The sequence below is a fragment of the Perna viridis genome, chromosome 11, assembly GCF_037379345.1.
Source record: "Perna viridis isolate PV_CMFRI_1.1 ecotype Kerala chromosome 11, ASM3737934v1, whole genome shotgun sequence".
Taxonomy (NCBI): Eukaryota; Metazoa; Mollusca; class Bivalvia; order Mytilida; family Mytilidae; genus Perna; species Perna viridis.
In genome coordinates this window covers 475050-490925 of record NC_142455.1, presented here as the reverse complement: position 1 = coordinate 490925, position 15876 = coordinate 475050, and the positions used below count along the sequence as shown (strand labels likewise).

Sequence of the window (15876 nt, the reverse complement as noted above, 5' to 3'; positions counted from 1 at the left end):
TTCATATAATTCTGCTCAGTAGTTTCAGGGAGGATTTTTCGAAAAATTGTTAACGAACGACGACGACGACGACAGACGCCAAGTGGTGACAATAGCTCATATGGCCTTGGTGCAGTTGAGCTAATAAATCTTGATTTTAAGAATTTGATGTATTATTAATTAAGTCCCCGAACACGAAGTGTCGGGACTTACTGTTTTTGTACGTTTTTTACTGATGAAGTTGTCCGCACGTTTTCTCGGAAACTACTATAGAGAAAGAAACGAAACTTTCTCAGAAGTTTGGCCTTGCCCCACAGATGTGCACGCCACAAAAAAAAATTTGAAAGGGCGGGGGCTTTGGCAGAAAAGGAGGATAGGTCATAATTTAGGACATTGCGATGTCTCAGAAACCCAGGTGGCCAGGAACTTGGAAATTGGTGTGGTAGTAGAGTTTGACCAGAATTACAATATTATGGAAAAAAAGTGAATCGGTATATTTTGTGTTGCCATGGTAACGAAAACACGAACAATTTTTGTGATCTTTTAGATTTTTTATGTCGGAAGAATGTCTTGAGATACCTTCACCAAATGTCAGGGCTATATAAAACAATCTTAATGTGATTGAATGCAAATTTCAGATTATTTTAGATAGCCACCATTTAAAAATGGCCGCCACCCAACATAAAGTGCCCCCTTAGAAAATTGTGTAAATGACATTAGAATTTTATGAAACTTGATATTTAGGCTTAAAATTGTATGCTAAATTCAACATTTTGGGAATTTTAACCCAAAGATTATCACTTCACAAAAAAAAAATTGAAAGGAGGGGTACTTCGGTCGAAAAGGGGTGTAGGTCATAATATAGGACATAGTGATATCTTTTAAATCTAAGTAGCTATCAACTTGAAAATTGGTGTTGTGTATTTGGTGTTGTGGTAGTGTTTGATGATCTCTATAATATTATCCCAAAGAAGCGAACTGATATTTCATGTATTGCCATAGTAACGAACAAAATGAAACAATTGGTTGATTTTTGTGATTTTTAAATGCTTTTTCTTTATGTAGGAAAAATTACTTGAGATATCTTTACCAAAAAGGGTATATGAAATCATCTAAGTGTGAATAAGCATCATATTTTGGATTATTGTAGATGGCTGCCATCTAAAATAATTTGCCCACTGGAAAACAGTGTAAATTTCATCCAAATTTTATGAAACTTGGTATATAGGCTTGAAATTGTACACTGAATTTAAATTTTTGAATTATGTGATCATTAGCGGAACGCGAGGGGGCTTGTATGTGACTTGCTTGGAAGTACAACTTAAAACTTATTATTATTATTATTATTATTATTAGAATGGGATTTATTCAACACAGTTCAGATATTTACATATCTTTGACAAAAAAACTTAACAAAACAAAAACAAAACAAAACAAAACAAAATACGAAACAAACAAACAGACAAATAAAGAGGCAAAACCAAACATATCACAATAACAAAATAATACTATTATATATAATGCTTACTTGTTGGGTACCTTTAAAAATGACTCTAGTTCTTTGACCACGACAAAGCCTTTTTTAGTTTAAACGTTACATTTGTCTAACTCTGCCTATCATTGAGTCATTGAGTTAGATAAATACTCTATGAAGTTGTTTCAGCATCTAATATACTTTGGAATTTTGTTCTAGTCCATAGGATAAGAAGGCCACCGAACACCCCCACTCATCAACATCAAAGTATGATTTACAGGTATTTTTATATCTCCTTTTACCATATCAATTTGTCTCGGATTCTTTTTTCAATATAAGCCTATATTTGTACCCTATTTACACACACAAAAAAAACCCAAAAACACAAGAATCTTGTAACTCAATTGTACGAGCATCTGCGTCTTCGTATGACATTACGTGTAAAGAAACTAAATACATATATGTGTCATCGTGTAGCCCGATGTCACAGCTTTACAATGGTACTAAAACAATGGCGCGGTAACACTTGGGAGTTTTGAATATGTACTCCTAATGTACCCCTACCCTACCGAAAAATCGCATTAATTGACATTTTTTTTCAACTCAACTTCAATTGATACTTGTGGGTTACGTTTGAAGACTTGTGGCGATTTTCATGTAGTCAGAATTTATCCAAAATTGTAAAAAATGGGATTTTCGGTTATTCTCATAAAAAGTCGCATAAACTCGACTCTACAAGTTGTTGCTCATCTAAAAAGTATCAAATTCGGTATCGTACGATAGATGATTCAATTTCCACATCATAAATCACGAAAAACTAATTTTCATGTACAAATTGTCAAAAAAAGTTAACAATATTACCCATACCCATAAAAAAACAAGATTTTATATGATACTGTAAATTTATACGGTATCTTAGCTTTCAAATGAGCTCAAGTTATATGTATTCGAGCTTTTTGAAGTCCAATGAGGTAAACATTTCCACACCTATCCCGCAAAATAATACCTCAACATGAACCCAATTGTTTTTAGCATATAACGATGTAAAAAGGCATGTTGGGTACTATAGTTGTAATCATCGATGTACTCAAGATATCTGCTCATTTCAGGCGATTATTTGTCAATAACGTTGACAACAATGAGCTTTTCATACAAAGGGAACTTTTCGGAATTTCATATTTCCTTTCATTTCACTTGTAATGGGCAATATTTTTTTTTTAAATACTGTACTTTAAACACGCTTTTGTCCTTTCCTCTTTCGTCTACCCCGGACTTGACTTTTTATGAGCAACTCGGCGGGTATATCTAGAAAACGCCTAGAGGACGCCCACCCTACCGGTGCACCAAGTTTTTATTGGAATCTGAGTTGCTCATTTGCTTTTGTTACTTTGTATTGTATTTTATTTAATTACTTAATGTTTTTGTTGTGTATGTCTGTTTTCCATGTTTGGTCTTTGTCCCTGGATTACATTCTTTTGATTTCCGCTAAAACCTTGGTTCCCCTGATTACTCTTTGCATATTTGATTACATTTGAATAGCACCTTAGCTTTCTAATGAGCCAAAATGATGTCCGGTTAACATGTTGACTTATCACGTGTCTAGTTGATAATATGTTGACTTATCGCGAGACACGTGTTTACACGTACCAAGTTGGTATCATGTTGACTTATCGTGAGATATGTATTTAAACGAACCCAGTTCTGGTAACATGTGGACTTATCGTGTGATAGGTGTTCATATCAAAATGGGTGATGATTTATGCCAGTGGAGAGCGAGAATCGGTTCATTCCACCAACCACCCGGCAAATTCGGACTCGACAAATCCGCCATGATGTATGGCCCCAAACCCAGTACAATACATAGTAGAAATTCTGTATTCAGCTGGAGATTATCACTTTTAATAAGTATAATTTTAATGCTCAGTGGAGATGTTGAATTGAATCGTGGCCCATCCCTACAGCTGAAAGACTCAGTACCCGATCGATGTCACACACAACGTTACAGTAGGATAAGGGGAATAACTCGATTGACTCTTTATGTAAAACATTACATGGAATTCGCCAAGAAATGACTGCTATATCATCTAATGTGATCGAGGTTAAAACAGACGTGTCTGATGTGAAAGACAATATCAAAACACTGCACGATAAAAGTGACTTTAAAATAGACATGCTACAGAAAAAAAACGACGAAATTAAATATCGAGTGACAACTTTGGAAGATCATGTAGAAAAACTAGAGGCTTCCTCGAGGAAAAAAAAGATTTTTGTTGGCATTGACGATAAACCATGTGTAAAAGATAGTGATACTGAAACTGAAAACGAATTTGGAGAAGAAATAAGTGCTTCAGCTTCATCTATAAAGAGAGAAACATGATCAGATTGTGAGAAGAAAATCTGTAGATTTATGAGTCATGTTCTAAAATTAGATACAAATTTTGTTGAATGAATACAAATAGAATATGATAAGCGGGTACGCGGAGCTGAAAAGAATTGACCGATAATCGTTAAATTTTTAAGCACTGGGATTGTAATACTATTCTGAAAAAAGGCATTACCGTGTCAGTGAAGATTTTACCCCAAAAGTGATAACAGCAAGGAAAAACTTAAGTAATTTTTATTTTTTTTTCTTGAAGCACGTGAAAGAGGTAGTAAAGTCTCCATGAGATATGATAAATAAATTGTTGATCGACAGTAAATTGTATTCATATGATGAAAACAGCAAAGAGTTGCGTGAAGTTATGTAAAAACAGGGATTCGGCCGAGGTATTATAAATATGCTGGAAACTCTAATAATTGTTATATCTCGACTGATGTTCGAATTGCATCTTGGAATGTTGAAAGTTTGAACACAAAGGTATACAGAGACAGAAGTGGTATTGAACAGATACTCAGCAGTCATGATATTTTGAGCTTTCAAGAAACATTAAAAACAAAAAATGAGTTTATGCATGTAAATATATTTTGTGATTTTGAGTGTTTCGAAATTTTTTGTAATCATGTTAACTCTTAACTATAATAAAGCTTCTGGTGGTGTACTAGGACTTGTCAGAAGGCATATTGTTAAAAAATGAAAGTTGTACAAATACTAAAACATTATGAAGATATGATTTTTTCTCAAGTGTGTAATTAAAAAACAAGGTTATTGTTTTTGGTTTTATACATATCCATCCAGAAAATACTGTTTTTCAGTATACTAACAATGGTATTGATATACTTGAAGATACACTATTTGACATTAAATCAATGTTTGAGGACTGTGAATGTTTGTTTGTTGGTGATTTTAATTCTAGGAGAGCTGATTTGGTAGATTTTGTTGAACAGGACAAAACTGACTTTATTAGTAGTCTCAGTTTTATAATGAATGATGATGGTGAAAATGCATCTGTAGTAAATTGTTGTCGTAAAAAGATAAAAGTTCAAATAACTTTGGTCGATCATTAGTACAGCTATGCTACACATATGATTTATGTATAATCAATGGTCGAAAACATAATGACTAAGATGGTAAATTTACATACATTTGTTCAAATGAAGCCAGTGTTATTGACTATGTAAATACTACCTATAATTTATTTGAACGGGTATCAGATTTTAAAGTGCTCTCAAATGATTTATCAAAGCATTTGCCAATTTCATGTGTTTAACTTTTTCAGCTTTAGATGTTGTAAAAATGATGCTGAGGTTTTAGAAAAAAAAAAGAAAAGATACAAGTGGTGTGATATGTAAGAATATTTTTAATCAATCAGATTCTGTAAATCTTCTGTCTTACATCGAAATAATGATAGAGGGGGATGTTACTGAGGGTACAAATCTTCTAATTAGTCATTTACAAAGTGCGAAATAGCTGGTTTATTATGTGGCAGTAAAAAATATAACACTACAAATGTACTAAACCAACAAGAATGGTTTGATTCAGAATGCAAGTAAGTGAAAAGTAAAAAATGTAAGCTTCTAAATGACTTTTCTAAAGTGAGGAATGGAAAACTTATTTTTGTAATCTTTTAAACCCTGATATTGTAGATAAGGATACTGAATTTTCAGATTTTGTACAATCACATAACAATAATTGTGATATGTGTATTGAGGAAGATTTTCCTTCATAAATAGCGACATAACTGGTGATGAAATTTTAAATGAGATAAAAAGACTTAAAAATAACAAATCACCAGGTGAAGATGATTTGCCAGAGGAATTATATAAATGTATATATACAGAGTTATTACCTGTACTGTTGGGTTACAGCTATAATTATTATATTGTACAAAAAAGTGATAGGTGTGACAGTGGAAACTGTCGTGGAATGTCATTGCTATGTGTTATCAGTAAAATTTTCATGGGTGTAATAAATAAAAGATTGGTATTGTGGTCTGATTTGAATGATAATATTATTGAAGAAAAAGCAGGTTTTCGAACTGGTCATTCCACTATTGATAATATATTTATACTTACTATTATTATGTATTATTATGAATATTTATCAAAGAAAGGTGGTGTCTTATACTGTGCTTATATAGATTTTTCTAAAGCGTTCGATGGCATACGATCAAAACTTTTTTATTTACTTTTGTGTAAACATTTACATGGTAAAATGATAGTATTATTACAAAGTATTTATGATAATGTAAAAGCTAAAGTAAAAACGCCAGAAGTTCTAACTGTTGCTTTCAACTGCAATTCTGGTGTAAGGCAAGGTTGTATGCTAAGTCCATGGTTATTTGCTATGTGTATTAATGAACTTGCAAGTGAAAGGGAAAGAAATGGAGGAAATGGTATTTTTATCCATAAGAACTTTCATAACATTATGTTACTTCTATTTGCGGATGACCTTGCACTTATAGCCGATACTTTTATTGATCTACAGAGACGTTTGAACTGTTCAGAAACCTATTGTGAACATGGAATATGTCGGTTAATACGGATAAATCAAATATAGTGGTTTTTATGAATGGTGGTAATTTATCAAAAAATGAGAAATGATATTTTAAGAAAGAACTTGTGACTGTAGTTAGTTATTATAAAGACTTAGGACTAGATTTTACTAATAGACTTAAATGGAATGTTTGTTGTAGAAATCACACAGTGTGAAAAAAATGAATATTATGAAGCAGTGTTTATGCAAACTTGGAACAAGAGACATTAATCATGGATTTAAACTGTTCGACTCTATGGTATTGCCAATTCTTTACTATGGTGCTGAAGTGGGGGGATGAATAAAGTAAAAGACCTTCAAGCTGTTCAAAACAAATTCTGTAAATTGTTTTTGGAAACTGGACAGAGACCAAATAACCATATAGCGAGAGGAGAATGTGGTCTTTACGAAATATTTTAACTATATGTGTAAACCAATCAAATACTTTTTGCGTTTACTAAAATTAGAGGATAATAGAGGATGATAGATTACCCAAACTATGTTATACAAAGATGTTGGATATCATGGACACTTGAATTGGTGTACAAAGGTCAAAGGACTGTTGTTTTTGTATGGTTTTGGTGAAGTATGGGAAAACAAACGTGTTGGAGATGAGTCATTATTTATATGTACGTTTAAACAAAGACTAAGAGATATAAATGGACAGAACTGGTGGGAATATATTTCTAACTCCCCCAAATGCTCGTTTTATACCAAGATTAAGGACTCAATATGTATAATTGAAAATATTCAAATACTGTATCGTAATCTTAGAAATTTATTCTATTCTATGTTCCGATCATAAGCTTGCTATTGAAAAAGGTAGACATGAAAATATATTACGTGAAGACGGAGTATGTCAATTGTGTAATTTTAATGAAGTGGAAGATGAATACCATTTTATGCTTGTTTGTCCAATATTGTCAGAATTAGAAGATATTTTTTACCTATATGGTGTCACAGTAATCCACATGTGGACAAATTGATTAATCCTTTTAAAACTGAAGACTAAGCTATCTTGAAAAATACTGCTATTTATATCAAAAAGGCAAAACATGTGCGAAAAGAGGTATTGTCATTTTCATTGTTTTGTAATGAAATGAAAGGTGTACTTGTAAATTATTGTTCATTAATGTGAACTTTCGATATAACTATTGTTATTAATGTTTTCAAAATTATATTAATGATGATAATTTATGATGACAACATATTATATTGTGTATTGGTATTTGTACCGTGGGAGATTTGTACAATAAACGTGTCTTTATCTTTATCTTTAATTACATTTGAATAACACCAGACTTAGTTTTCAAATGAGCCAATATGTACCCGGTTCACATGTTGACTTATCACGCATCTAGTTAGTAACATGTTGAGTTATCGCGAGACACGTGTATACATATACCCAGTTGGTAACATGTTGATTTAACTTGAGATACGTGTTTACACGTACCCAGTTGGTAACATGTTGACTTGTCGTGAGATACGTGTTTACATGTACCCAGCTGGTAAGATTGTAATAAGGTAGTATGGTTTTATGTGTAAAAGATTGTAATCAAGTATATTAACGATTCACTTCAAAGAAATCATAACATAATTTTGATATTACATGGCTGAAAATTATGTGAAAAAAAAATTTAATGGGCCACCCACTGCCTCGGTTTTTCATGACATCATCTTTATAGGGACGAGGCGTCAACGACGTCATAAATATGTAGATCTGCTCTGGAAATACGAATAGCTAAAATTCGTTCTGTCGAAGTTACGTAATTCCAGAAATAACGTATGCTATGGAACGCATAAACTGTCTGATGAGATACAGATTTGTTTACGTGTTGTCAATTTTATATTACTTGCTGTGCTTTTATAATTACATGTGGTTATTTTGTATTTACGTTATGTAGGAACATCTTTACATTATGTCGTTTTGTCTTTACGTTCTGCCATTTCGTCTTTACATTCTGTAATTTTGCCTTTACGTTCTGTCGTTTTATGATTACGTTATGTCAACATACATTTACGATATGTGGATTTATCTTTACGTGCAGTGGTTTTCTTATAACGTGAGGTCGTTTCATCTTTACGTTATATCGATCTCTAAATACTTTATGTGCATTTTCTTTTCTTTACGTGCAGTGATTTCTTCTTTACGTGATGTGGTTTCTTCTTTACGTGATTTGGTTTCTTCTTTACGTGATTTGGTTTCTTCTTTACGTGATGTGGACAACAATTTCATGATGACGTGTGACCGCGGAACTTTTCGATCCGGTGTAAACTTCAAATCAGTCCGTAAAAGGCAAATAGACGTCACAACGCCGATTCGAAAAATGCTGAACGAAATACACTTGGGTAGTCTATCCAGTCATCCTAGAGTGTTTATTCTATAGTAAAAAATAGCTTATTTGTTATTTACGTTCAATATTATCACAATTGATATACCTGGGACTCTGTTGATGACCTGTGACGATTTTCGTAGTCAGAATATATATTTTTTTTAATTCCAAAATCATGGGAATTTCGACTACCACGAAAATTTGCATAAATTCGACTCTACAAGTTATTGCGTGACTAAATTTAATTTTCTACATTAATAAACCACATAAAACTAATTTTCAAGAAAGAATTTTCAAAACATGTTAAAAATATTACCCCTACCCCTAGAAAACTGGTCCCAGTATCAAACATAATTTTCATTCACAGTATACTGACACTGTGAAACTCGTATTTTAGGCATTCATGATTAAGATAATGATTTACTCAACATATCTGATTAGTTCAAAACAATACTTTTTTGTATTTTTGCATACTTTTTATACCTCGTTGAGGCAAAAATCATTTTTTAGCCCCCCTGTCCCAAGACCATGTGAACTAATGAACCAATTAGAATCAAACTTGATGTGGTATCCTCCATAGAACTGAAATGGGGATTTTTGTTTCGTCGAAAAACATGGCCGCCGTTACTACTAATAGTACATAGGGGTCAGACATTAGTTTTTTGCATATATCTCCAAAACCGTTAGGTTTGACCAGATTCTTTTTATTGCTGAAATGATCCTTATTATGAGGCTTCCTAAAGTCTCCAGGGAGAAAAAAGTTATTGCACTTGAAAGGTGAAAAATGATTATTTTTTTACAGATCTTGAAAACTATGATAGATAGTATAAAACTTTAAATTGTTGAAATGGACCATATGACACTACCTACAAATGTTTGTGGGGATCAAACTTGTTGAATGACTCCTTGTTAAATTGTTTGCCCTTGAAAGACAAAAAAAATATGTTTTAGCAGTTTTCAGCCAATATTTTGAAAATTATAATAGATAGAATGAAACTTTCAATTGATAAAAGGATCCTTCTGATAAGTCCTACCAAAGTGTTCATTGAGTCAAAATTGTTGGACAGCTCCTTAGAGTTGTTGTCCTTGAAAAAAAAACAACGTTTTTTTATACTTCTAACTTCTTTTTTTTCTGCAAAACGAAGTAAATTCACATATGTATGTATCAATATGCTGCCAAATGTCTCAGCTTTACAATGATACCAAGAAAGTTGCGGTAACACTTGGGTTTTGTATCAAAATGAATACAATGAAACTCTGTCGCATTGAAATCGCTTAAATTGACATAGTTTTCAATATCACAACCCCTAGAGTATTTATTGTTCAGTAAAACAGGATTACTAGTATTTGTTATTTATGTTCGGGATATTCACAACTGATACTTCTTGGATTCTGTTGGTGACTTGTGGCGATTTTCGTAATCAGAATTTATAAAACCAAAAAAGAAAAATAATAATAATAATAGAAATAAAAAATACAAAAATGGGAATTTCAATATTCCCGTAAAAAGTCGCATAACTTCGACTCTACAAGATATCATTCGACTTAAAAGTCTCAAATTTTGATTCATTCGATAGAAATTAAATTTCCTGAATTAATAAGATTTTTTTTAAATGTTTTAAAATTTAACCCCTTCCCCGTAAAAAAAAAAACACTGGTCTCAGTATCGAGCATAATTCTCATTCACAGCATACCGACACTGTGAAACTCATATTTTAGGCATTCATAACTTAAAAGATAATTATTTGCCCAAAATATCTGACCAATTCAGGCGTGTGTTTTTGTTTATAGGGTTACAGTTACTATAAAATCGTAAAAAGTAGAATTTACAGAATTTCAGAATTTCTTCTATATCACCTGTTATTATCTTTTTTTCAGAATACCGTAGTTTAAACAAGCTTTTGTGTGATGCAGTAGATTTGTATAGTGTCTAAGCTTTCAAATCGGCCAGGTAATTAATATTTGAACTTTTCCAAGTAAAGTTGGTGCAAAAATTACCACCCCTACCCATGAAAAAAAAACCTCAACATGAACCAAAATGTTAATTTTTAACATATAAACGGCGTACACTGGGCATGTTGCGGGCGATTGCTTTCATTATCGATGCATCCAACATATTTGCAAATTTCAAGAGTGTAGGCGACAATAATGTTTTTTTTTTTTCATAAAAACGGAAAATTCATAAAGGAATTCAAACGCCTGATTTGATCAGATATGTTGAGCAAATCATTATCTTAATTATGAATGCCTAAAATACGAGTTTCATAGTGTCAGTATGCTGTGAATGAAAATTATGTTTGATACTGGGACCAGTTTTCTAGGGGTAAGGGTATTATTTTTAACATTTTTTGAAAATTCTTTATTGCAAATTTATGCAAATTTTCGCGGGAGTCGAAATTCCCATGATTTTGGAATTAAAAAAATATATTCTGACTACGAAATCGCCACAAGTCATCAACAGAGTCCCAGGTGTATCAATTGTGATAATATTGAATGTAAATAACGAATAAGCTATTTTTTTACTATAGAATAAACACTCTAGGGTGACTGGATAGACTACTCAAGTGTAGACGTTTTGACGTCTATTTTGCCTTTTACGGACTGATTTGAAGTTTACACCGGATCGAAAAGTTCCGCGGTCACACGTCATCATGAATTTTTTGTCCACATCACGTAAAGAAGAAACCACATCACGTAAAGAAGAAATCACAGCACGTAAAGAAAAGAAAATGCACATAAAGTATTTAGAGATCGATATAACGTAAAGATGAAACGACCTCACGTTATAAGAAAACCACTGCACGTAAAGATAAATCCACATAATGTAAATATATGTTGACATAACGTAATCATAAAACGACAGAACGTAAAGACAAAATTACAGAACGTAAAGACGAAATGACAGAACGTAAAGACGAAATGGCAGAACTTAAAGACAAAATGACATAATGTAAAGATGTTCCTACATAACGTAAATACAAAATGACCACATGTAATTATAAAAGCACAGCAAGTAATATAAAATTGACAGCACGCAAACAAATCTGTATCTCATCAGACAGTTTAGGCGTTCCATAGTATGCATTTAGGATTGATTGTTTGAAATTTTAACCAGACTCACAATGTATGTAATAAGAAGTCTCGCATATTCCCGTTAGTCGAGTCATCAACAATATCGTTCGTATACTATATTCCAATAGTAATGGTACTAATGGTCATTATCCTTTTTAGCCATACTGATCTGATTAAGATCAATCTTTTTTATCTACTTAATTACAGTGTATCTGAATTTAATCCAGAAAAGAATAAACTAATACAATGTACACAATGCAACCTGGGATATCGTAAATTGTTTTTTGTCTGGTTTAATTGCTATTTTAGTACACAATACTTTCAGCAGACATCAAAAGTGGAAACAGATGCAAATTGAGACATTCAACGCTTACAGTTTCATGTCCATAAATGGACATACTTGTACTGTGTGAGATCAAGTGTGCTCAATGAAGCATAGCAAACACAAGCAATACACAAAAGTGTATTATGTGTAATAAAAATATGTATAATAAATATGTATTGTCAACCATTTGAAGGACCAGAGGGAAAAGACAAGGTCGTTGTTAAAAGGTTAGAAATATGGAATATTATAGTTTAATATCATTTACTACACATATTTCCGCATTTGAGAAACAATATTTAAACGAACATATGAACATTTTTTTTTATAAAAAACAGTCTCCAGTACGAACGATTACATGTATATGATTTTATTTGTTGTTTATAAAAATGAATTGAACTGATTTTACAAAAGAACGATGAATATTAGGATTGAAACCGTAAAATTACGTTAAATATTACAATACAACAATACCAATAATTATATTACACATGTTAATTATACTTAACACGTGTAGTTGCATTAGATTTGAATTAACTGTATTTGAGTTCAAGTTTTATTGATGTATCCTATATTTTATGAAATCTAAGTCAAAGGAGAAACATCTGATGAAAGTGATGATGACCCTTCTTAATCAGAGACAAACCCAAGATAATGGAGACGTATGAGTGTAGGATATCTCCATGTAGCATAGTATGGCCTAGTGCGAACAACCCAAGAACATGCAGGTGTATTATAATGTTAAACTGATTGCTTAAAATATTTAAAAATAAATACACTTGAAGTTTTCCATTTTTACGTAATGCTGAAAATAAAATCTTAGTTGGAAATAACTATGACTCAAATAATGATACTTTGCAACGTGTTTTTGATTAAAGTATTTGGTTTCGAAAATAGTCGCATTTACATTTACAAACATAGTAATGTTTACATTGAAAACAGGTCTACCTGCAGAGACGTTACTTTGTGAACAAATTAAAGATTTCATACTGGTGATTAGTAATGTATATGACTCACACATTTTATAGTTTAAAGCCGCATTAGCTGTCATTTTCGTAAATTTTTGTATCTGTTGAAATATGCCTTAACTTTGAATAATCTCTACTAAATTGTACTTTTCCTGTATAATTTCATTTGATATCCACAAATAAAACGCATTCAATACATGAAATAGGTATCGATATATTTATTGTCTTGCAAGACAAAAAGTCGACGTTAGGCTAGATAAATTCGTATGCATGTAACTTCTGGTGACCTTAATCCGCGCGTGTGCTGTAAGGGTCGAATCTTCAAGATAATTGATTGCAAAGCGAGGGTGGTTAATAAACGGCAAAGAAGACCGACTGACCCAAGCCGTAAAAGAAAAAAAAAAACGAAAATAACGCAAGGATCTTTTTATAATTTACGTATTGTGATATAATGTGGCTTACCTGTGTATCCGTTATCGTATTTGTTTTTACCAGGGTGAAAGTATTTTTTACTCAAGTCAATGTCCTGTCGGCAATCTTCGGAAGTAATGGCAAAAAATAATTAGATCAGAGCTATCGATCTTCTTTGATTAAAAAACGTTGTTTTCACAACAGTCTGTTGGTGCATTCGGCATTTATTGCTTCAATTGCATTACTACAAATTTATTTCATTGAATCAGCAAAAATTAAGTAGAATCAAAACTGAACAAATGTGGCAGCTAATGCAGCTTTAAGCCATTTATTTTGTAAAATTAAATCAACAAACCCAGAAGAATATATTATCGTCTGAAAAGCGTCTTAAATTACCCACAATGCATTCTAATAACTAACGAATCTATACTCTGTGTGCTATAATACGCTTTCGCGCATGCTCAATCGACGTACTGCTCGGATCATGTGTACATGTGTTACACGAGTACTTTTAGTCCATTATTTTTGCTTAATTAAACGAAATACATCATTTCTGGGGGCCACAATTGCCCACACATGGAAAGACGTAGAACGTGTCGAAATAAACTTTCCCCTTCTATGTGTAACATCTGCGCCCGAAGTCCGGTACCCATCCCCCATTTTTTTTGTGTAAACTGGCATGACTTGTAAACCCCCTACCCATTGTTTTCTGTGATCTGAGAATTTATTATGCTCTTTTTAATTGGGTGGACTTTCAGAAAATTATAGGGTGTTCAACCCAGCTTCGCCTTCCCTCCCACCCCTTCCCCAACAAACAAACAAAAAAACAACAAAAAGAAAAAAAAAAAAAAAAAACCACTAGACCATCAAACAATCACCCATTAAAATTACGGGCGAATAAATCCTAGTTTGGGGGTTGATATTTGTATAAACATATGAAGGATAGTTACGGAGTGAATGCGCGTCTCAAAAAAAAAAAAAAAAAAAACTCGCATGGTACATTGAAAAAAAACGATATCAAGGAACTAGGCTGTAACGCCTCTTCTGCGTCTTGATGTTGCGTTAGGGTCTTCAACAATGAAAAAACACCAACATCCTCAAACCAGACCAAGAAGGCCCCCTTCAGCGTGCACATAAGCGGAATTCTTGATAACATAAAAATCAAGGTTTTTCTTTCGTTGTTAAAAATATTTCGATCTTTGGAGAAAAGATTATTTTGTAATAGTAATCAAGGGAACCAAGGTTATAGCGGTAATCAAAAGAATGTAATTCAGGGACAAAGACCATACATGGAAAAAAGACATACCCAACAACGAACATAAAGTAACCAAAACCATACATATAAAGCAACAAAAGTAAATGAGCAACTCGGACTCCGCTAAAAACTAGGAGCATGGACCAGGTGCACCGGTAGGGTAAACGTCCTCTGCTTTTTTAGAAACACCTACCGACTTGCTCATAAAAAGTCAAGACCGGGGTAGACAAACGAGGAAAGGAAAACTATGTACCGTTGAATAAATCTGTTTTCATGGTGCTGATGGATACACCATAACGATCCACGAGTTCATGATGACGACCATGAAACTTCTGTAGTGATGACTTCAATCTTGTAGCAACATAACCCTGTTCCAGAAGCCTATTTGTTAGAGTTCTAGCGCTATACAACAACTCTGCGTAGTTTCGGCAAGCTCTGGCATAACGTATGAGTTGTGATATGAACACTCCATACGCAGTTGCTGAAGGGATGTTGCCACAGATGACAGGAAAGTTGACAATTCTGAATGAAAAGTCATCACGTTTGTCGTAAAGTTTGGTCAATAGTTTTTCTTTACCATCGATTTCTAAGTGTAGGTCAAGATATGAGGCTGACTTCACAGTGTCTGTAGTATCCTTTATCTCAAGTTCTTTGTGGTAGATGCGATGTATCAAATCCCCGAAATTAGGATTGTTTAAAGATAATAAGTCATCTATATAGCGGAAACTGAGATTAAAAGATCTAGCAAAACGATATTCTTTCTTTCTGATCAGATCAGCTATAAAGTCAGCCTCATAAGAGTGAAGGAATAAGTCAGCAAGTAAAGGAGCACAATTTGTTCCCATTGGAATGCCGACCGTTTGTTGAAAAACACGTCCACCACACTGGAAAAATATGTTGTCGATCAAAAATTCCAGCATTTTGTAAACATCTTCCTCGGTAAGGAAGGGTTAAAAAATAAGTTATGTGAATAAAAATAGAAAGTATAATTCCCTTAAATGCGGTCCAAAAGTACACACTTTCCCGCGCCCGCGAGCGCAAAAAAAAAAAAAGAAAAGCAAGTCCCCCAGAAAGGTTAATGATCAACTCCTCTTAAACCACTAATGCAATTTGAACAAAACTGTGCACCATTGACGTATGGTAGATGATC

General features: G+C 32.9%; 1 protein-coding gene across 2 annotated transcripts in view; it reads right to left on the bottom strand.

The window, feature by feature from the left end:
* The window catches only part of LOC148602233 (uncharacterized), a 62324-nt gene that overhangs the window by 26970 nt on the left and 19478 nt on the right, over positions 1-15876 (bottom strand). The window lies entirely within an intron of this gene.